This window comes from Bubalus kerabau, chromosome 4 (assembly GCF_029407905.1).
Source record: "Bubalus kerabau isolate K-KA32 ecotype Philippines breed swamp buffalo chromosome 4, PCC_UOA_SB_1v2, whole genome shotgun sequence".
In the NCBI taxonomy this organism is placed as follows: Eukaryota; Metazoa; Chordata; class Mammalia; order Artiodactyla; family Bovidae; genus Bubalus; species Bubalus kerabau.
In genome coordinates, this window is record NC_073627.1 from 97,026,481 (window position 1) to 97,051,696 (window position 25,216).

At 36.7% G+C, this 25,216-nt stretch overlaps 1 protein-coding gene across 1 annotated transcript in view; it reads right to left on the minus strand.

Moving 5' to 3' along the window:
* LURAP1L (leucine rich adaptor protein 1 like) overlaps positions 1-25,216 on the minus strand; it is a 53,207-nt gene that overhangs the window by 26,827 nt on the left and 1,164 nt on the right. The window lies entirely within an intron of this gene.

Below are 25,216 nucleotides of genomic sequence, written 5' to 3' on the forward strand. Positions count from 1 at the left end.
CGGTCAAAGGCTTTGGCATAGTCAATAAAGCAGAAATAGATGTTTTTCTGGAACGCTCTTGCTTTGTTCACTTAGGAGGGCTTTTTATGTATTCTTTGGAACTCTGAATTCAGATAGGTATATCTTTCCTTTTCTCCTTTGCCTTTCACCTCTTTTTTCTCAGCTATTTGTAAGGCCTTTTCAGACAACTGTTTTGCCAATTTGCATTTCATTTTCTTTTTCAGGATGGATGCAAACTCTCTCTAGGACTAATTTGCCAAACTAAATAACCTACTAGTTCATGCTCCTGAATGAAAAATGATAGATTCATGTTTAGGAGGAACTGGGCTGAGCATTAAAAAAATACATAAATAAAAGTCTGTTTGTACATGTGAAGCAAGGCTGTTTTCTGTTTTTCAATCAGAAGCAAAAATGTGGGTGAAGTGACAGAGAAAGGCCCAGAGGTCTTGACTCCAAATTCTTATTCTGATCTCTGATTTCCTCCCCGTAAACCCAGTCTTACTGTTCTTAAAATTCTCATAAGAAATATGCATTTCCTCTTGAGTTTTGACTTGTTCTCCCTATTTAAGGACATATTTAAATTTCTCTGAAGTCTATGTTTATGCTGTCTTTTTTTGTGTGACTACAAAGGAAGTTTGTTACATGCCTTTCAAATGCAATAACATTGTTTCTAACTTAATTACTAAACAAACTATGTTTTAAATTCTAAACAAACTTTATGTGTTTTAAATGAGTGCATTTAAAGTGTTCTCAAGAGAACAAGCAAGATTTCCTTTTGAAATTGCATCCTTACAGCAGTTTAATGAAGTTAATGCAGTAAATATTTCTTAAAAGGAGTGATGATTGAGAATTTCCGTTTCCCTTTAGAAGAAGAAATGTCTGATACTCCATCCTATAAACAAGGATATAGATTCCTTAGATATACAGTGACACCTGGTTCATTTCATTGTGAGCCAATTTCTTGACAGCTTTAGCTATCTTTTATATATTTAACCACTTTCAAAATAATATCCTGAGGCTACCTCAGAGACTCTGCTAGCTAGTAGAGTTGTTAGATGTTCTTGGAAAAAAGATGCTGTGTGGAATAGCAATGTGATTATCATAATTAAGAAATCACATTCTCAGCTTATGCAACTCACTGGGGAAATTTTTCTTACCAAGGGTTAGAATTTGATCCTTATCTCTATGTATTAATAAAAGACCTAAATAGATTCAGTTGCTTTTACACCTTAATTTTATGATTAGTCCAAATTAAGAGGTATCAGTTTCTGTTTGAGCTTCTCAAGAGAGTGCTGTTCAGAAATAATTTCTTTTTCAATGTGAAAATTACAAAGATACCAGACATTTAAATGATCTTAACAGATTCTTGCTCACACATTGGCAATACCATTTTACAGAAAGACTTTGCCTCTTTCCTCCAAATAAACTAAGAGAAGTAGACATTTTTGCTTTATTTTGTCTTTTCCTTTTTGACTTAGTATATTTGGGCATTTCTTTTCTTTATGAAGTTCCAGTCTCAAACAGGTAGGAAAATGGTATCCCAGGCAGTTTGGTATCCCGGAAAGAACTAGAGTTTGGATCTTGAAACTTCAGGTATAAAATCCATTTATTCCATTAATTAGCTCTTAGGTTTTGTCAGTGAGACATGCTATTTAATATTTTCTCTGCACCAAAATTTTAATCCATAAAATGGTATATGTTACCCACTAGATTACTGTATTAGTATGGCTGGAAGAACTGCATGAAATAATATATACACATAACACAGAGCCTGGCCCAATGGTGCTCAACAAAGTGTAATTCACTCCTGAAGTTTGCAGCAGTAAACGCCTACTTGGAAAAGAAAAAAAAGTCTCAAATCAACAACCTGACGTAATATACCTCAAGGAACTATAAAAAGAATGAACTAAACTGAAACCTGGCAAAATGAAGGAAATTTAAAAAAAATTAGAACAGAAATAAACAGAAAAGAGAATAGGAAAAATGATTAAAAAAAAAAAGAAATCAATGAAGCTAAGAGTTCCTCTTTTAAAAGATTAAAAAAATTGACAAACCCTTAGCTAGACTAAGGACAAGGGAGAGAAAAATAAGAAAAATTAGAAATAGGAGACATGAAAACTGAAGCCACAGAAACAAAAGATTTTAAGAGACTACTATAAACAATTATACACCAAAAATTGGATACCTAGTTGAAATGGCTACATTTCTAGAAAACCTACCAAGACCGAATCATAAATAAATAAGACAACCTAAAAAGACCTATTCATGACAGGCTACCTCTAAGAAAAAGGCACTTTGGTATATTGAATATTTCAAGCTGAAGGAGTTTGAGAAGATACCAGAAGCAGGAAGGTCACTCTGACCACCTTTCTACATTCTCCTGAAACACATGCTAAAACTCTCAGGTGAGAAGTACCTTCCCTTTCTTCAGAGGAAAGACGCATCCCTGTCTTTAAAAACCAAGGGTATGCTAAAAAGAATCTGAACAAATAGGCCTTGTTAAATTTCCTCTAGTTCACTATACTGAGCGCATGCTCTTCAGCCTATGCTCTTTCTCCATGAGTGTCCATTCTTCAGCAAACCTAACAGAAAATAGTCAGTTTTAATCTTTTCTTCAGATGTTTATTTTCTTATGCAGACTCCTGTATTATATAAACTTTATATTAAATAAATTTGCATGCTTTCCTCCTGTTAATTTGTCTTTGTCAGTTTAATTTTCAGACCCAGTTAGGGCACCTAAGAGGGTCAGGAAATTTTTTTCTTTCTTATAAATTAGTAGGAAAGTTGGATTATCAGTCAAAAACCTCCTTACAAAGAAAAGACCAGAACCAGACAGCTTCACTGGAGAATTCTACTAAACATTTAAAGAATTAAGTACAATCCTTTTCAAACTCTTCCAAAAAACTTAAAAAGAAGGAAGTACTTCCTTAGTCATTTTATGAGGCAGCATTACCTTGATACCAAAATCAAAGACACTATATAATATGAAAACTGTAGCCCTAATAGCCCTGATTAACACTGATGCAAAAATCCGCAACAAAATGCTAGCAAATAGAATTAAATACAAATTAAAAGGGCCTATGACCAAGTAGGATTTATTCCTGGAATGCAAAGATGATTGAAACATAGGAAAATCAATTAAATATACCACAGTAGCAGACTGAAGGACAAAAGCCACATGATCATCTCAACTGATGCAGAAAAAGCATTTGACAAAATTTGACATCCTGAATTGTTTCTAAAAAGTCTACCACATTTGAAGATGCTGAAATTCAAGGTAATTTAGCAGGTCAATGAGACTGACTGAATTTGTTTCCAATAAAAATCTGGTTGTTCCCTTGCTCAAAAAGATTATACTGTGGTTTCAGGATAGAAAATCTGCATGATACACGTGAGTTAAGTCATTTTTATTTTAATTTTTAAAGTCATTGATATTTCGATCAAAATATCTAATATTATTGATACTATAATACTTCAGAATTACATGTACACAATGAAAAATAAAATGCATTGATGAATGAATGCATGATTAATTCCATGCAACCAAAAAGTATATATATACCTTAAAGACAGGAATAAGAATCTCAGATTGCTAGTGGTAAAAGAAACCACAGTTAATAATTAAATCAAGCTACCACATTCTATGAGACCTGTATGTCAACTTAAGATTGATGACTTGCCCCACACTGTATCACCACTTAGTGGCAGAAATAGTAGTAACATCTCTATCTTCTAGTTTCAATTCATTGATATTTCCACAACACTAAAAAGTTGAGATATGTTTAATTATGGTCTGGTCTATAGTATTAGCCTTTAACAGACCATCCATACTTTTTGATGATAGTTTAGGATTGGATAAAAATGAATCATTTTTTTTTAAAGAAATCTACTTGGATTAAACAGGCACTGATTTGAATAAGGATTCATGAGCTATTCGATACTATTATATTTAATGTTATATTTCTTTGATCTAAATTTAACATGTATTTTAGAATCAAGAATCCCACCTCACATTTTGCTGTTGAAAAACTGGAGTCATGGCAGTATTATAATTACCTAAAACTTACACACCTATTCAAAAAGGTAACTGAGAATAAAAATATATTGCTGATTTCTATTCTTATCCTTGCATATTCTGTTCCACCTGAAAAATCACTGAGGCCAAATTCAATGGTTTGCAAATAGCAGTTCTCTTACAATAGAAAAATTAGCATACATTCAATGTTAATTCATCACTTCTAGCTTTGAAAGATCACAAATGAGGGTGATAAAAACAGATGCCTGGCATATGGCAACAGATGGGTCACCACATTTAAAAAGAGCTACTGGGAACAGGATGGTTCACTTTACTTAATTCTTATCACATAAGGTGAAAAGGATGGAAATGAAAACAGTCAAGGCAATGCAGGCATAATTGGGTCCAATTTTCCTATAGTTTAAAAATGTGGTTTTAAAATACAGGACTTAGTTTGCCCCTGTTTTACATCATAGTGTTGTCCATAACCATGTAGAAAAATCAATAATAGAAAGTCAAACAAATATGGATAGAAACCTACAATACCTATTGGCAAAAAATAAGTCTGCTAGTGGCAAGATTTATTGAACAGATGGCACATGATGAATTCATCAGGACATGTCTAGACACCCAGATTCATAATAATATGAAGTGTTACTATTTTTACTCAGATGATGCCTTATTCTAATATTACACTGAAAATTTCATCTATGAAGCAATTACAGTTTTATAATTATATATGCCCTTTTTAATAAATTTGAAATAAGAATGATGCCTATGATAAAACTTACTTAATACCTATAAACCAGTACAGAGATACCTTAAGATGTGATGCTTGCCTAATACATTAGCCTCTAAACTACTGTTCATTTTCAAGAAATAGTCAATAATCTATTTGGATTTGATTCTATAAATACAACTATAAATTCAGGTGATAAAAAAGAAACAAAATATTTGCATGCACACATGTTATATTGGCTTCCCTGGTAGCTCAGACAGTAGTCTGCCAGCAATGCGGAAGACTCAGGTTTGATCCCTGGGTTGGGAAGATCAGCTGGAGAAGGAAATGGCAACCCATTCCAGTATTCTGGTATGGGAAATCCCATGGATGGAGGAGCCTGGTAGTACATGGAGTTGCAAAGAGTTGGACACGACTGAGCAACGTCACTTTCACTTTTCATGTTATACTACATAATAGCTGGATTTTATATAAGTGTGTGCCAAAGAATTAGCAAAGATGATGCCAAATCATTTCTTTTCCTTTGGGTGTCAATCTTCTTAACAAAGCTCTCTATTAATATCTATTGATATCTGTCTATTAAAGAAAATACATAATTCCAATTGAAATAAAATCCTTGAAGAATTTTCTGAAGTTAAAAGTCAAAGTTCAGTTCAGTTCAGTTGCTCAGTTGTGTCTGACTCTTTGCAACCCCATGAATCGCAGCACGCCAGAGCTCCCTGTCCATCACCAACTCCCAGAGTTCACTCAGACTCACATCCATCGAGTCAGTGATGCCATCCAGCCATCTCATCCTCTGTCGTCCCCTTCTCCTCCTGCCCCCAATCCCTCCCAGCATCAGAGTCTTTTCCAATGAGTCAACTCTTCGCATGAGGTGGCCAAAGTACTGGAGTTTCAGCTTTAGCATCATTCCTTCCAAAGAAATCCCAGGGCTGATCTCCTTCAGAATGGACTGGTTGGATCTCCTTGCAGTCCAAGGGACTCTCAAGAGTCTTCTCCAACACTACAGTTCAAAAGCATCAATTCTTCGGCACTCAGCTTTCTTCACAGTCCAATTCTCACATCCATACATGACCATTGGAAAAACCATAGCCTTGACTAGACGGACCTTTGTTGGCAAAGTAATGTCTCTGCTTTTAAATATGCTATTTAAGTTGGTCATAACTTTTCTTCCAAGGAGTAAGCATCTTTTAATTTCATGGCTGCAGTCACCATCTGCAGTGATTTTGGAGCCCCAAAAAATAAAGTCTGACACTGTTTCCATTGTTTCCCCATCTATTACCCATGAAGTAATAGGACCAGATGCCATGATCTTCATTTTCTGAATGTTGAGCTTTAAGCCAACTTTTTCACTCTCCTCTTTCACTTTCATCAAGTCAAAAGCTTATCCTATTATTGATGTTGTCCTTGTTAAGTTGCTAAGTCTATCTGGTTCTTTTGCAACCCCATGGACTGTTTGTAGTCCGCCAACCTCCTCTGTCCATGTGATTTCCCAAGCAAGAACATGGGACTGGGTTGCCATTTCCTTCTCAAGGGGATCTTCCTGACCCAGGGATAGAACCTGAGTCTCCTGGATTGGCAAGTGGATTCTTTACTGCTGAGCCATCAGGAAAGCCCCATTCTATATTGTTGTTGTTGAGTCGCCAAGTCATGTCCAACTCTTTGTGATGCCATGAACCGCAGCACGCCAGGCTTCCCTGTCCTTCAGGGCAGCCCTATCCCATATTGTGCTGGTGGTGGTTTAGTCGCTAAGTCATGTTGATTCTTGAGACCCCATGAACTATATAGCCTGCCAGGCTCCTCTGTCCATGTGATTCTCCAGGCAAGAATACTGGAGTTGGTTGCCATTTCCTTCTCCAGGGGATTTTCCTGACCCAGGGATTGAACCTGGGTCTCCTGCATTGCAAGTAGATTCTTTACTGACTGAGCTATGAGGGAAGTCCCTATCCCATATTTTAATACAGAATAAAAGCAAAACTACTATAATGAAAGCTCAGACTTACAGTCAAATATCACTAGAATTTATAATTATTGTCTAGAAGTTAAAATTTTGTTGGATGCAATTTAAAACATAACCAATTGTTGTGACTAGGTTCCTCTAAAACTAGGGAAATTCTGATTCAGAGATGTTATTTTTGCAATTAGCTAAAACTTGACATTGGTCCCACGTAACAGTCTGTATATATGACTTCTCTAAACTTATCAGAGTGATTCCCATTACCGTTCTTCAGTAATAGCATCTTTCTAGGCTGGTTATACAATGTCAGAATTCACTACTCAGATAAAGAGCAGCTGGAGCTTATGTATTGAATTCTGGGAAATAAGCATAGGTACCATAAGTAAAGCCCTGTGACCAATGTCAGAAATAGGAGGAATCCTGGTAGCAGTGCTTTTTAAAGGTAGTGGAGGTTTTATTTTGATAAAAGTATTCAGAGTTTGAATTTTTGTTATATTGTTTATATAATCCCACTTAGAAATTTTAATAAGTTTAATAAGTTTTAATAAGTTCAGAATAACTTCCAAAGTGACAACAAAGAATTCCAACAATAACCATATTGCATACAAAATAATGGCTAGTTTTTAGTAAAGCACTAGTTCATGATGTGTGTGTGTGTATTTCACCTAATTTTCACAAAAACTTTGATGGATATCATCATCTTCAAATCGCAACTCAAAGAGGATCTATAACTTGCCATCTTCATACAATTGGAAACTGATGGAGCTGGGATTCAGTCTGAGATCTATAACGTGTGGTCACGCAGATGCTTACCTGCTCTTTTCCCCTCTGCAAGAGATCAGAAAACAGTATTCATGCACCCTTTAAAGAAAAACAAACTACTCAAATATTCAGTCCGACAAAAGAAAAAAGGAATGAAAAGTTGGAAAATCTTGTTGCAAGAGGAATGACAATTATTCTGCCTGCCTAGGAATTATTAAGGAAATATTACATCATTACAACAAAAATATAAGTAACAAGTTAATCCCTATCCAGTATTAGGGAAATGCAGACAAAACTGAGTATTTTTCAGGCAATAAAAATTAAGTTTAGAAAAATCATATAGGAAAAGGCTTATAATACAATGTCCAGCAAAAATTTAAAAAACGAGCTACAAAAAGTAAAATATAAGGTGTAACTTCAACAATGGAAAGGAAAAATTACAGGAGAAAAATACTTTAAGACAAAAATGTTACACAAGTGGCCTCAGGGTAATGTAATCATTTTCTGGTCCCTCCATCTTTTCCTTGTATTTTATGTACTTTCTAAAATATGTATCAGGAATGCATATTACATTTTAATCATAAAACTACTTTAATTTCAAAATAAATCATTCAGAATGATATAATTAGTTCATAGATAAATGTCATTTGGATAATTTAAACATAATTTTTTTGCTTAGAAAATATCAACATACTAATAAAGGCAACAAATTTATTGAGGGCATATATTATAATCATATAATCTGTAGGTATGAAATTATACCTAGTAGGAAGAAAACAAAAATTTTTGACATATTTATATTTTAAATAAGTATAATCTTTTCTCTTTCCTTGTTCCAAAAATATTTTTGTCATTTTGTTATTCTGGTGCATACTTTCATTGCTCAGTAATAAACAGCATGCTTTCTTGTTTATGAGTATTTCAAAAAGACAGCATACTTTAAGGATCCTGTAATATAAAACACATGGAAACCATTTAGTACTCAAGAAGAGAACTTAAGAGAAAAATAATATATTAAAAAATATAACACAGCTTTTGTTACATGGTCTTTAGTGAAAAAAGTGAAAGTGTTAGTTGCTTGGTTGTGTCCAACTCTTTGTGACCCCATGGACTATATATAGTCCACAGGGCTCCTCTGCCCATGAAATTCTCTAGGCAAGAATACTGGAGTGGGTAGCCACTATTTGTCCTTAGTGCCAGTCAAATCATATTCAAACTTCTTAGATTAGTATTTTCTATTCATTTGGGTAATTTTACCTTTCCAATATTCTTTTCACTGACTCCAGCATAATCTTCTCATCCACCTCAATCATTCTCATTACAGTTGAACCGGCAGTCAGTGCTTTATACTATCCTAAATTTGCTCCAGCTGCTATTTCTACTGACAGTTACCCTCCTAATTACTTTCTAGACAGCTTTATTCATTTATTCCTCCAATACTGAGCTCTTAAACTTTGCTGAATTCTAGAAATGAAATAACTGAATGAGATTCTGGCTTTGAGAGAACTTATAGTCTTATGAGGGATATAATATCCTTCAAGAATGAAATAAAATGAAGACATTTCCAGACAAAAAAAAACAAAAACAAAAACAAAAACAAAATACAGTATTATCCATGATATGACTGGAAGGTTAAAAAATCAGAGTTAACAGGAAGTGGGAAGGATAAGGATGGGAGAGAAAAAAGATGCAGACAAAAGGAATGGCATGTACAAATGTCGAGACAAGAGTATACACAGAGCACATTGAAGAAGTTGAGGTGGGTGTAAAGTGTGTATGCATAGTATAAATAGTTAGATATAATTTGTTTCCCATAAAAATTACATTTTATTATGGATCAGAACCTTTTGGCATTAGACCAGAATTTTCAATAATGTGGAGGTTAAATATTGCTATTGTTTTAGTAACAACCTCATGCCTTATCTGATTGATTTGCAAGTTACCTGAAATTCTTGTCTCAAATTCATTTGTATTTTTCCTGGCGTTTATATGGTAGTGGGATAAAGATGATGTTTAGAATGTGTTTTATTTACTTGATCTCTATTCTAGAAAACATTTCTAGAAGCAGTGATGGGGAATAGTATCCAGGGTGGACATTTACATAGTTAAATGATTTGCAATTGAGAGTTTCCATCTGTCTTTAAGGGCCAACAAAGAGTGAGGATTTGGAAAGATGTATATTTACTATAGATATTGGAACAACCAAAATTTCTGGCTGCAGCAAAGTTAATTTCATGTATAAGGGAGAGAAAATAGATTCACACACTTGGAAATGAGTCTAACAAGAATCAACTTGACATTCTTAGTATATAAGTATTTTATTTGTTCTCAGAGGAGTTAGTATCCTTGAGTAGCACAGAATTCTGCTTACAAAAAGGCCCTGGGTTTCATGTAGATAAATTTTTCAAGTTATTTGATCCTATTGACAAAAAATCAACTCAAAGTTGTAAAAAAAAATCTAAAAAGGAACAGTGTATTTCTCCTTAAGGAATACTGGGTGAAATCCAAACAGAATCAGTTTGTCTTAAGACTGAACGCAAACAAACATAACACAACACTTAATATTAAGAAATTACTGAGCATTCCCATAATGATATCTGGAGTTTGGGAATTAACATACAAATGGAAATGCATCTCCTCTATTTATGTTGGCTGTTCCACAGCATCCGGAACAACCAGTCTGGAAAGTGGGAAGTCTGGCCTTGTCTCAATCTACTGTAAATCACTCTGTCTCTGTATCTCCATTTCCGACTCAGCAATGTGAGCGTTTGATAGCGCTCCTAGGAAACTTAATTAGTGGTTCATGGTTTTAAGTAAAAGTGTTACCGACTCTTAACAGTAATCATTTTAACCCACTTGCTTGTTAATGCCAATAAGGTAAGATAGTTATGCTGGGATTATTTGAAAGTATCCAACACAGAAAGTAGTATCCTTTTGTGAGTTTAGCCTTGTTTTTTAATTTATTGACTGCTAATGACAATATTCTGATCTCACTTTGTTTATTAATTAAATCAAAATGTTTGGGCAATTCCATTTTGAGCTGGCACTACCCTTCAAAGCCTGTTGATTTTCCTTGTCTATTGCCAAGTAAAGTTATGGCTCACTAAAAAGATTGCTTTGTATTGTGACTGGAAGGAATACTGTTTAAAGAAATTCTTTCACTGTCTTCCTAAATTCCCTTTAAAGCTATAGTATATGTTAATATTGGAGAAGGAAATGGCAACCCACTCCAGTATTCTTGCCTGGAAAATCCCATGAACAGAGGAGCTTGACATGCTACAGTCCATGGGATCACAAAAGAGATGGACACAACCTAACGACTAAACAACAATACTACATTAATACAATACATGGCAACCATTAAGGTCTCTTGATCTTAAAAATTCCTCCAAATTCCTAATCTCATCATGCCTGCAAATGCAGGAGACCAGGGTTTGATCCCTGGGTCAGAGACATCCTCTGGAGAAAGGAAGAACTACTCTCTCCAGCATTCTTGCCTGGAGAATTCTATGGACAGAGGAGTCTGGTGGGCTATAGTCTTTGGGATCGCAAAGAGTCGAACACGACTGAGTGACTACCACTTTTTATCATGTATGAATCCAGATGACATTTCAACTGCAACAGAATAGAAGTAGTCAGCTGCTTCGCTGAATAAGTTTCCCATCTTCTGTGAAATTGGTGTTTTTTAATCCCACTTTTAAATGTAAGTCATAACTTGGTTGGAAAGGAGGGCCATTAAAAATTACTGCCAGTGAGCAACTGAACAAGTTCAAAAAATGCTTACCAGGACCCACAGGATATTCATCAGACTCCACTTTGAAGTACAGATCAAGGCAATGGACAATACTATGCTGATAAAAATCAACCCAAATAATAACCCAAAGAAATTATACCAATACAGACATCTAAGAAAACAGTTTCATTATGCATAAGCATACTGATATGGAAAATTCAAATGTCATTTCCCTTCTGGTACCAGATTATCTCGAAGTGGGACACATGATGGTAGACATGGCAGTTTAATTTCTGTATAATTTCATAGGCTGAAGGATGGTGGTCAGAGGGAGGGAACTGGACAGAGTGGAGGAAATTTCAAAATCCATTTGTAAGTCCTTATGTAAGTTTGGTCCCCATGAAAACTTGTGGGTTCATCATCATGGGTCCAGTGTCTACCAAAATAATCCCTGTCATATTCTAGTTCATTTTTTCCCACTGACAAAAATACACATAGAAAGAAAACTATAAATCTCAACTCTTTGTTATCCTGACTTTCTTCTCACATATTTATTCTGGTTTTTCCAAACTAACTTTTAAAAACTTCCAAATAAGGAATAATTGGAACAAGTATTACTTTATAAAGCAAACAGAAATTTTAAAACTGAAGTAGTAAACTCAAAATTAACAAGCAGAATATAAAAGTAAAAATTCTCTTTCATCAAAACTTGTCAGAGCTGTAGTTCTTGGCAAACTCTGAACATAGCCAGATTAAAGGAAAAACAAGTGGGTATTTTTCAAGACTTACTTCAATATATGGATTTTACTATTAAATATAATCCCCAAAAGGAGTTTGTCTGAATTTTAAATGCTAAATTTAACATAACATGATTATGGTCATAGCAAAGCTTGATTTATTACTTCTTTAGCCAAGTGAGTATAATATCAGGCAGAAGGCTATTATTATTGGCCACATTTACTAGGCAGATACTATATTCTAACAAATGAATGCTATAAACATTGTAAAATAGCTTATGCTATATTCATTGTCTAACTGTTGTAACCTCATAACCCCATGACTGAGAAAAGATGATAGCATATGTGAAAATGCTTTGTAAACTATGGTGTACAGTGCAAAATAACAACTCAAAGGAGAAATATTTTCTTAGACAAAAAAAATGCTAAAAGATTATTTCCTTTTCCGGCATAGTCTTCTCTGCTCTTCCTCACTTCTAGCTTCCAGCATCCTTGCCCCTATACAGCTTAAATATCAGTAGTAGAAAGTGTCTAACATTCCAAATGTATCTACTGAATACCACCTAGGGTCCAAAATCTTCCAGTTACCCTTTCATTTTTTCATATGGAGCCCAAACTCTGACTGAAAAGATGATTTTGTAAGAACAGGGTTTCTGGCATTAAGTCAATAGGAAGGTAGGAAATTGAGAGCATATTCTTCCAATTGCCCCAAATACGCTTCAGGTAGACACACTTGAATAATTTAACTGAGTGCTGGCCTGAGGTATGCTTCTGATTGATGTGAGGTGGCCACCTGTATTGCTCTGTTGAAAAATATTCTTAGGACAGGTCTAAACTCACTAGGAAAAAGTGATGTCAGTCATTAATTATGAATATACTATACATAGGAGGGAGGAAGGACAATATTTATAATTTCTTGTGCTGAAACTTTCACTGAAGTATCTAGAGGGAAACTTTTAAGTTGAAGAATGTTTAAGGAAAAGTGTGTTTTTGTATGTGTATGTGGATATGTGTGTAGGATGGAGAGAAGGAGGAAGGCGAGGGGGAAAGAATGAAAAGGTAAAGGTAACACGTGGGAGAGCCTGGGAGGTGGTATAGCGTGATTTCAGTACTGTTTTTGTAGCTTTTACATAAAGTCCAAAATTATTTTAAAATACAGTTTTAAAAAAATTCCCCACATATTTGTAAATTTTTCCTGTTGGTAATATAAACAAGAAGCAGGAAGATTAAAAGCAGCAAAAGACCATGCAGTGCAGCTTCTTGGAAGGGGATAAAACCAATGCTTTTGGGAAAGTGAGTAGTATTTAAAAGTTCACATAGGGACAAAAACAATTCTGAAGGAATCCCATGCAGTTGCTAGTTTAGTAGTGATACTAACATAACTGATAGCCATTTTTCATCTTTGAAATCTAGTTACAAATTAAAAACAGAAAACTTGGTTCATTCTTTGAAACAGTCTCCAGTTCTAGAATCTTATAATAAATACGGAAGAAATCTAACTTTTCTCATTCTGTCAATCTAATTTACCCATCTGGACATTGCTGGTGATGTTCACTGCGAGTTTGCAGACTGCCTTCAACGCCTCAGACACAGGGTTCCCAAGTCTGTATTGAGGATGTGCCAAGGAGAGGCAGAGAAGTATGCCCAAGAAATCAGTGCTCTCTGAGTACCAAGGTAGACTGCAAAATAAATTATCATTTTCAACCAAAACCACATAAACTGTGTTATATATCAATATGTATCGCACATAATATTATAAATGATATCTCTCTTTCTTATAAGTTCCTTTTTTTTTTTTTTTAACTCTGGGACTTCAGAACCTCATTCCAGAATAGGAAAAGAAGATGGCAGAAACTAACATGTGCATTTCTTTGTGCACCTAATGGAGATGAAAAACATCCTTTCATTCCTATGTGGCCTGTATCCCTGAGTAACAGATTCTGAAACTGACCATAGGTGAGAATAGAATAGGTCCTGAAACCAAGAAAAATTCTTCTGTATCACTTCACAGAGGAAAAAAAGGTTCTTTTCTTTTCCTTCCTCCTTTTCTTCAACCTCCTTCCCCCACTTCCTCTCTCTTCTCCCCACCCTCCCTCCTGTTTCTCTCTCTTAAGTGTCACACTAACAGATAATAGGGAGAAAAACGTCTGTCTTTCTTAACCCAGAACTTAAAGTTCCAGGTGACTGGGCGTGGCTGGTGGGAAGCAGTGGAGGGATTGGGATTCTATGTTCAAGTCCCAAAAGGCAGTGTTGTTAATGCCTTCCAAAGCCAAAAATTAGAACCAGGAGTAAGATGTACTTTGATTTACACGTTAAACAAATGCTGAGTCCCTAAATGATTGCTTGGGCATTAGGGAAACACAAGCAGTGCTTAATCATAGCTTCTGCCCTCAGGATTATTATAGAGAGGGAGAAAAAGACAGTAGTTTTCTTAACCAAACTGAAATATACAGCCAAAATTTGGCCCAAATACAAAGTGACAAATGAAGGCATGTACATATAGATGGGGAAACAGTGAAAACAGTGGCTGACTTTATTTTTGGGGGCTCCAAAATCACTGCAGATGGTGATTGCAGCCATGAAATTAAAAGACGCTTACTCCTTGGAAGGAAAATTACGACCAACCTAGACAGCATATTAAAAAGCACAGACATCACTTTGTCAACAAAGGTCCGTCTAGTCAAGGCTATGGTTTTTCTAGTAGTCATGTAAGGATATGAGAGTTAGACTATAATGAAAGCTGAGAGCAGAAGAATTGATGTTTTTGAACTGTGGTGTTGGAAAAGACTCTTGAGTGTCCCTTGGACTGCAAGGAGATCCAACCAGTCCATCCTAAAGGAGATCAGTCCTGGGTGTTCATTGGTAGGACTGATGTTGAAGCTGAAACTCCAATACTTTGGCCACCTGATGCAAAGAGCTGCCTCATTTGAAAAGACCCTGATGCTGGGAAAGATTGAGGGCAGGAGGAGAAGGGGATGACAGAGGATGAGATGGTTGGATGGCGTCACCGACTCAATGGACATGAGTTTGAGTAAACTCCAGGAGTTGGTGATGGACAGGGAGGCCTGGCATGCTGCGGTTCATGGGGTCTCAAAGAGTTGGACATGACTGAGCAACTGAAGTGAAAAAAGTATTTTATCAGAGTTTCACCTTATGGAACTCTTTAGCTCCAAAGATTTATAACTGTACCTTAAATAATCATGTGCTTTTTCTGCAGAAAAATTGTGTCAATGAACAATATTTAAAATACCATTAAATCATTAAGTTTTATAGTGTGGTTATAAAATCACTGATTTAAGTGATGAAACTGGTGGCCTTCTAGCAATACTATTTTACCATCACCTTGTAAGATGGTAAGTGGCTTCCCTGGTGGCTCAGCTGGTAAAGAATCCGCCTGCAATGCGGGAGACCCGGCTTCAATCCCTGGGTCAGGAAGATCCCCTGGAGGAGGAAATGGCAACCCACTCCAGGACTCCTGCCTGGAAAATCCCATGGACGGAGGAGCCTGGTAGGCTACAGTCCATGGGGTCGCAGAGTCGGATGCAACTGAATGACTTCACTTTCCTTTCCTTTCCTTTGTAAGATGGTAAAAGGCTAGAGTATGGTTTCAGATGCTTATCCATGAAATCCTATAAAGGGCTTTGTCTGTCTATAATCAGTTACTTTTTGTCCTCTTCTGCATTCTGAGCAGTGACTGCTTTTCTCACTAAAATCTGAGAAAAATCTATCAGAGTCAATATTTTCTACCCACCTATTTCTGGCAGGAGGCATGGGCTCATAGGAGGAAACTGTAGAATGCTTGGTAAATGTTCTCAAAGTAGTCGTCCAGTCCATTACCTTCCTTGTGGTGGTCTTGTTCATCATTACCATCAGCCATTGCAACTAAGATCCTAAGGAGTCAGTTGATTCATAATTCACCTTACTCAATAGAAAGGATTTGTCAGTGTTGAAATGACCATTTCCTACCTGGGCAATAATAATTTCAGATGTTGCTTTTGGGAAAGTATGTTCCAGGCCTATTTAGCAACCTGGATATAGTTCATGCAGGACAAGAAGTTATTTTGTGTGTGTGCATACTAAGTTGCTTCAGTCATGTCTGACTCTTTGCAACCTCATGGACTGTAGCCCTCCAGGCTTGTCTGTCCATGGGGTTTTCCACGCAAGAATACTGGAGTGGGTTGCCATGCCCTCCTCCAGAGGATCTTCCTGACCCAGGGACTGAACCTGCATCTCTTATGTCTCCTGCCTTGGCAGGCAGTTTCGTTACCACTCGTACCACCTAGGAAACCCTTTAATATCTGACTCTTTTGATTTTTTGCTTTGCAATCTTCCAACTGTCCATAAGATGTGCCTTCAGGGAGAGGGCAAATTGGTCAGTAATATAGTCCCACTTTTATACATCACTTTTATGTAAGAATCAGTTTGAAGGATATTAGTTATTTCTTCAAATTAAGAATCCAGTGTTGTGACTATGTCTGACCTCTGCGAGTAGAATCTGGTCCTCATGAGCCTACAAAGTCTGAACAAATCTAAGATGGTTTTGAGACATGACCACAGAAGGCACTTTAGTTTCAAGGATGGCCATTCTGGTTCCTGCATGTGGCATGAATCATCTTGTGCCATGGTAGCATTCTGACCCAACTCTAAAAAGTTTTGTTGATATTATTATTAAAAAAAAACTCAACATGGTGATTATGTTAAATGGCAAGTGACTGATGAGAAGTACATTTCAGTTTGAAGACTTGGTTACTTTCTTCAAAGGAGTGATGAAGTGGTCTAATTAAGTCAGATTTCTATGGGTGGAATTTGATTCTAAAAGAACTACTGAATATTTGGATAACCGTTTATTATTAAAAGAAAACTAATGGCTTTTTCATTTTAATGAGTGACTGACTAGTTGAGATTCATATAAGTGAATTGACAGAATAAGATACAAATTGACTACATAAATATTTCTTAAACTCTTATCAGTAATCTGTTTATATTACCTAACACCCCGCAGGTCTTACCTCACAAGTGGGTTAGGAGTGAGAATGAAATGGCACAATTCATGAAACCTATTTACAGTTCCAACTGGTACATTGTACTAATCTAATAAATGCTAGGTGACATAATAAAATATTATTGTGTAAAACAAGAAAAATGAAATCCATACATGTTAAATTCTGTAAGTGTATATATGCCTATATATGCAGGCAAAGACATAGAGAAACACCCAAGAGGATTCACACCAAATTGCCAGCAGTAGTTTCCCTTGGGGTCAGGAATAACAGGGAAGATGTGTTAAAGGTAGGTGAAAAGGGACTTTTGTTTTCCTTTATATAATATTTCTGAAAGTTTTATAATAAGAGAGCATATATTTAAATTCAAAAGGAAACAATAATATTTTAAAGGGATACCAAAATATCCACTGGTAGTTGTGTGATGAAAATTATTCTAAAAATGTCCATTCACAATAAATGCACACTTCATGGTGCTGAGATATAGCACTGTTTGGGAATAATTTGGATCCAGCAGATACCCAGTGGTTCTTGTTTGAATGAATGGCTGGGAAACCACTTATGGTGAACTAGTCAAATTATTAACCCCTGTGAGCCATAGCGTCCTTATCTATAAAATTAATATAATAAATATTGAGCACAGTATTTATCCCCTTTTTTAAAAGGAGAGTTACTTGAGTTTTATTTTAAAGACTGAGACTTTTGAAATGTATGTTTGAAAATATAATTTTTCCTTATGAAATTCTATGACTAGTTTACATTGAGCACAGTTTGAATCAAGGTGTTTTAAGCACACATCTGTAAAGTCCTGGCAGGTGTAAGGATTTCTCATTTCTACTACTTTCTAGTGAGTTACCTAAGAGCCAAGCTTAATTTCAGAGAATGTCTCAGGGAACTAAAATGCTACCAGTGGTAAGTTTTTAAAACTCCAAGTCATGAACACAATCGAGCTCCAGTATTGAACTCTGAAGTCAAGGCAGGGCATTAATTCACCAGCAGCTTTTGTAGCAAAGTATTTATGGGGATGTTGGTGATGGTGGCAAAAAGAAAGGGTACAACTGCTGGAAACAAGCTGATTTTAAACATGTTCGTCCAAATCTTGGTTGTTCCTAGACAGATGTCTTTAGTTCTTGTTCCTCCTTGGAGGGCTTATGTTAAATAACCACACAGTTTAACTCATTTTGTAAATTCTAGAAGACGATCACACATGTACATTTAAACCTGAGTGTCAACATGGGCAACAGGGTTCTCTAAAGAGTGAAATGTAGCAACGCAGGTTTAAAGCTCAGATTCTGACCCCAACCTAGCTTATCCCCACTCTCTCAGTAGTTTTGAGCATTAACAGCAAGCCTCAATGCTTTATCTATAAAAAATATTTGTGAGTAATATATTTAGTCATGATTATTATAAGAATGGGATAGTACATATAACTGTTAAACTAACACAGTGCCTTCTACATAGAAAAGTCTCACAACAAGTAACCAAATACTAGTCTCAATTCCTTAGATTTCCTAAAGAAATTATGTTCTACAATTCTTTATGCTACTATATTTTGCTTGCATTAAACCTGGGGAAAGGCTTTGCAGGTTTCTTCTTTGCTTTTTATGGAAAGGCGGTCTCTATGGAAGATCTGATGCATGAGAAGTGCTATGGTGGTCAGTCTGATAGAAGAGGCGCCCGCACTTTCATCAGTCCCATCAAGGACTCTCTGTGTACGATCAACAGAACAGCCATGTAATCAGCAGAACATATTACTGTCATCATTCTTACTGCTTTTGGATGCATCAATAATAGCTGATTTTTTTTTTATATTATTTCATTGGATTCTTACAATGCCTTATGAGAGATGCTTTAATCACTATGTTAACAGAAAGCAGAGTCCTAGAGTAGTTATATAACTTGCAGATGCCACATAGCAGTGAGTGAAAGAGCTAAGATTAGAATGAGGGTTGCTGAGAACTGGACAGGCCCTCCCACCAGAGAAGATGGACTAAAAGTCTCTGCAAGAACAGGGTTCAGGGCCTTGGCAGGCTGGTGGGCCCTGTGGTTTGTCTGCACCCTGACTTGCTCTAGGCTTGACTGCAAATCCCAGCTTGTCCGATTCCAAAGTTTACGAAGATTCCACCAAACCAGAGGTTCACCACTTGAGTACTGACTGAACAAGCTTTAAAAGACAATCAAAAAGGAATGTTCTTCAAAGAACTGCCCCTGCCCCCACCCCCCAAAAAAACAAAAATAACATCTTGTCAGGGATCCCAGAGATTCCAGCCATGAATCACAGTTTCAGAAGTAGTATCTTCAAAAACTAAAGTCTTATGTGAGAAAGTGTTTTAATTATGATTCATTACCATAAAATAGAAGGCAAACTGAATGTTTTTATGCTACCAAGGAAGTAAACATAATCTTTTATGAGAAGTTAAAAATCCTCATAAAGTTTGTGGTCTCTCAAGACTGAAGCAGTATGGTTGTACAACTTGAATGGAAGGTAATTCTTTCCATCTGATGTACGTTCCTGGGGACAGGGCAGGGCTCATCAGTTCTTTGATAGGTTACTTTTTTTTGAAGTTATGCATAAATCCTCTGAATTCTATGAGTTTCTAGCAAAGAAAAACTACTACCTTTGCCTACACTGCTGTCAGTTTTAAGTCACTGTATAAGGAAACATATACCAACATAATTTATTAGATTAAGTGTAATAACATTCCATGTGCAAAATAACAGAAGAAGCTACTGTTTAGGAATCAGATTTTCTCATCTCTTTGATGTCTTTATCACTAATATTTAGCCCTTAATTTGCATGGTTATCAGCACTTTTAATTCCTTGTACAAGACACATTTGCCACGAGAAATCTCCTGAGCTTTATCTTTTAATCTCAGCAGTTATGTCCGATTTCCACTATGGCTTGCTGACATATTGGTTTGTAATCTTTCCCTGGCAAAATTATATCCCCATCTTATCTTTTCAGCTGTCTTGTGAACTCATCAAGGAAAATGCCTTCCATGTTATAACTTCTCAAGTATATACCCAAGAGTTTTACATAAAGTTTTGTCCAATTGAAAAAAAAAACAAAAACACTACATGATAAAACAGTAACAATACTACTGAAACAGTATTATGGAACAAATGATAGAAATCTCCTAGCCTAATTTGAAACATGTCCAAAGCAATTGTGAAATTAATTTAATGAAATTATGATCACTTTTTGAGGAAATATAAAGTAACTTTATTTTTTATTACAAAATAGACAAACCATTTGTTATGAGAAGGGGCATGGAAAAGATAAGAGAAAGTATTGATAAAAACCAAATACAATTCTATCCTTGTTAAAAATTTTCAATTTATATTCCAGTATTATTATGTGCCTTGTATTTATGTGTGTTTGTGTCTAGCCCTGGGTATTATCTAGAAAACGTTATTAAAGCGAGAGTTGAAGAATTAGGTAGGGTATTTGAATGGTTTAATAGTAAGACAAATAACTAACCTGAAATTGTTTATCCCTATTACACAGCTGCAACAGTAGTTGCTAAAATATGGGATGAGGAAACAATATTTTCAGATTAGTCATTCTTAATGGCACAGCATTAACCATTCCAGCATGACACAGAATTGACTAAAATTCCAAAAATCTGGGATGTGGCATAAATAGATAGTATATACTTCATTCAGCATACTTTGTTGTTCGGAACAGCAATTATCTAGAAAAGCAAACTTGGGTGGGTCCATTAGATCCCTTCTAACTCCAGACTCTGATTCTTGAGTGGTTACCATTATAATCTTATACATTCCAAAATTTTTCCAGAGAAAATCAACTCACATAATGTTCAGTCTTATACTAGAGGTATGGTACAGATGTTATTGAGATAACACTAAAATCCCTGGAACATCTTGTTAAAGAAAACTGCAGTATAAAATTTACCACTAACTGGTAAACACAGATTTTGACAGAGATTATTTACCTTTATTAGAAAAATATTTCAGATATTATGTGACATTCTAAAACTTAGAACAGTATTTGATAAGCAATATTTAAAGTCTTATTCTTAAGAAAGCTTTGCAAGTGGAGTCTGCATAGATAGTAGAATTAAAAGTCCAAATATAGGACAGAGCCTGCAAAGACTGACTTTTTAAAGTAAGCATTTTGTATTAAATCCCCAATGTCTCAAGGCAGGCCTGGTACATTGTTGGCAGTTAATAAATATTTGTTGGTTATTGAATGAACCAGTATCTGAAACTACCCAGGACATGACATCATGATGACTTCTTTTTGTTGGTCCTGTAAGTACTGTAGGGGTTGTAACTTATCATAGATTAATAAAAATTATTCTGTATTTTGAAGATAATTTATTGGGATGCAGACTAGAATGGGGGAAAAGCATAGTACATGGAGTCAGATGATATGCATTCAAATTGTGATTCTGTTTACTAATTAGCTATGTGACCCTAGCCTGTTTTCTCAACCACTTCTAAGCCACAATGATCTCATTCCCAAAATGTGAAGACACTTTTTTCTCAGTTATGACCTGAGGCTCAAATAATATGACTGATAGTAAAACACTCTGAAACTGAAGAGCAGTGAACAAAAAATACTGGGCAGACTTTGCACAAGACATCAGACATCTATTTCCAATTTTGTTGTAAATTTCCTATATATATCCCTGCATTTGCTTATTGTATTGTCAAATTTCCTTATTTCCAAATTGAAAAATATTTTACCCATTGGGAAAATGTGCTCCCTCTCAAAAATATCCTGATGGTTGCTTTGAATTTGTCCTACTGTATCAAATATATGGGCTTCCCTGGTGGCTCAGTGGTAAAGAATCCACCTGCCAATGCAAGAGACATGGGTTCCATCCCTGCGTCGGGAAGATCCCCTGGAGAAGGAAATGGCAACCCACTCTGGTATTCTTGCCTGGGAGATCCCATGGACAGAGGAACCTGGCGGGCTACAGTCTATAGGGCCACAGAAGAGTCAGACATGACTTAGCGACTAAAACAAAAACAGCAGCAATCAAATATATGTCTGAAAATTTTCTTTTCCAATATTTTCCTTCTGACACTCTTCCTTCCCACATGAACATGTGCTATTCATGTTTCTAACAAGAGTTTCAAGGTTAAGAAGTTTGGCCACAAAAACAGCTCCTCCCCACTTCAATCTCTTTCATCTTCCTTCCTTTACACCTGAGTCTCACAGACCTCTAAGAGCTTTGATTGTAATATTTACAGATAAGAGTTAAGGTAATGATTCACAAAACCATAAAAGGAGATGAGAGAGAGACAATGAGAAAACCAGGTGCGTGTCAAGAACTTAAAGTGTTGAGATTCTATCTTAGAAAAGTCTATGGTGCCTTTTGTCAATGTTTAGCACATACATTTTAATAGGAAAAGAAGGAAGTCTTAATTCCTGCAAGTGTCCAGAAAGTCTTGTACAAGGTTAAGGTGTTTCATAGGAAGGGGTTCTGCGGGCAGGAGCCACGCCTGATAATTCCAGATCATCCAGAAGAAAAATCTGTGAACACAAAGTAATGAGCATAAAATGTGGGTCAGGCATAAGTCCAAACAGGCTGACTCAGTGCTCACAGGAGAGGGCAGAAAAGAACATACAACTCACAGAGGCCTCACCCCAACTTATCTCCAGGAGGATGCTAGAAGGAGACAGAAAGAACAGAAAGGAACTACATCTGTTCCACATTTATAACAAAAGTGCCAAGTCTACATAAAAACAAATATGTTGCTTTGCAATTATGCTGAAGCTGGAGGTTTCAGCACCCACAAGAGTTACATAAAATGGGGGAAAATTATCTCATTGGCAGGGAATATACCTGTTTTTGATTCCTTCCCTCTAAACTCCCATGGCCAGTGTCAGTGTTATCATTTGCTCAGTGGACACCTTTATTAGAGGACAAAGTTGAAGATAAAAACATCTGCTCTGGCATAAATTCTCCCAGATTCATAGATAGCTATGCTTCGTGTAGGAAATATAATCAATTTAATAATCTGCTCCTGCTGTTGTTGCTGTTTCTGTTTGTTATTTTTTAATGTCTTTACTTATATAACATAGTCATCATATATAGCAAGATCTGGCTTAGGAAAACAGATTTTTATGAAGCAGCCATGAAATTAAAAGATGCCTACTCCTTGGAAGGAAAGTTATGACCAACCTAGATAGCATATTCAAAAGCAGAGACACTGCTTTGCCAACAAAGGTTCATCTAGTCAAGGCTATGGTTTTTCCTGTGGTCATGTATGGATGTGCGAGTTGGACTGTAAAGAAGGCTGAGTGCCGAAGAACTGATGCTTTTGAACTGTGGTGTTGGAGAAGACTCTTGAGAGTCCCTTGGACTGCAAGGAGATCCAACCAGTCCATTCTGAAGGAGATCAGCCCTGGGATTTCTTTGGAAGGACTGATGCTAAAGCTGAAACTCCAGTACTTTGGCCACCTCATGCGAAGAGTTGATTCATTGGAAAAGACCCTGATGCTGGGAGGGATTGGGGGCAGAAGAGAAGGGGACGACAGAGGATGAGATGGCTGGATGGCATCACTGACTCGATGGACGTGAGTCTCAGTGAACTCCGGGAGTTGGTGATTTACAGGGAGGCCTGGCGTGCTGCGATTCATGGGGTCGCAGAGAGTCGAACAGGACTGAGCGACTGATTTGATCTGATCTGATGACATTTTCATGGAGAAAAATAAATAAGGCTAGAAAATACCTTTCATTGAAAAATAACAATTTTCTAAAAATCTTACAAAATTCTTCAGTACACTTGGCTTGATATACTATTAATATAAATAATTAATGGTGAGTGCAAGAGATTTGAGAGCCCTAAATGGCAACCCACTCAGTGTTCTTGCCTGGAGAATCCCAGGGATGGGGGAGCCCGGTGGGCTGCCATCTACAGGGTCTGCACAGTCAGACACAACTGAAGTGACTTAGCAGCAGCGGGAGCAGCAAATAGGCTCCTTGAACTTTTATGTTGTGTATTTTGAGCACCTGGTTAGTTACCAGATATAGTAAATGTGCTTACTGAATAATTATTGAGTAATATGTATAACCTGTGGTATGTGTATACATTTAGTGAAACATAGTAAGAGTGAATAGAGTAATGATATCTTTGCATTACATATATATACATGCATACATAGAACTATGTATGTATGAATCTCCACATGTTTGCTTTCCACATCTGGTGCATTCCAGTTGGGAAGAAAATGGATACTTGAGGCATAAAAAGTAAAGTTCTTAAGCAGACCAGTTTAAGAGATCTTAAGAGAGGTTTTTGGAGCCCTTGTGTTGATAGTGTGGTAAAAATTCCGAACGTAGGACATGATCTCTGAAGAATGGCTTTTTGTACAAATATGTTTGCCAAGATTACTTTATGCTTTGGAATTTATTCCCTCCCAGAGTTCCAAATGCAAAAAGAGAGGAGCTAGGGTAACACTACTGGTTACTTCTTTTTCTTGCAAAGCCCCTATAGATAGGATGTATGTAGAAGTGGCTGAGGCTCCTGTTGTTACTTTACTCCTTTCCAAGCTGGTGGGAAATGCGGTTTTGTTGTGTGGTCATCTTAAAAGGATTTAGGAAGGAATCATTTCCTCCAACCAGTTCATTGTAAAAAATAAACCAAGGTCCAGAGAGGTTAAGTAATTTGCCCGAGTTCACGGCAAGTAAATAAAGTGTCTCTCTCTAAGTACATCCGGAATAACAAGTATTCTAGGACCCTTGTTAGCCCCATTGTCCTATTCTTAGGCTAACATTTGCAAACAGCACAGAAAACAATTGCAGATTGAGGACTGGGGGCGGGGGGAAGGGTAGGAAGTGGTTATTAGCAAATCCCTGGGCCTGGGGATCACCTGCTCTTTTGGATCAACTGTGAAACAAGCTATTCATAAAGACATCGAGGACGACTGAGCCATTGTTTTCAGAACCAGAAGTGGAGAATCAGCTCCACGGTGGCTTGGGGGGGTTGCACCAAAGGGCGGGAGCAGTAGTGGTGTAAGAGGAGTGAGCCAGGAAGAAGGGCTGCAGGGACCCCGCCGCGCCACCTTTCGGCAAACCAGGAAGTGTTTTTGCAATAAGCGCAACGGACCGACCCACGTTTGGAAACGAAAGTGTGAACGGCAGACAGCAGGCCCCAGTTGGGTGCAGTAACTGCAGACCCTCGGGTGGGTTTATGCCTGGGAGGTTGTGGACCGGCAGCTAAATGGTCAGAGGCGGTAGCAGCGAGTTGGCTTCAGAAAGTACACAGAGCAGGGCAGGCTTTCCCGTCTTAGCGA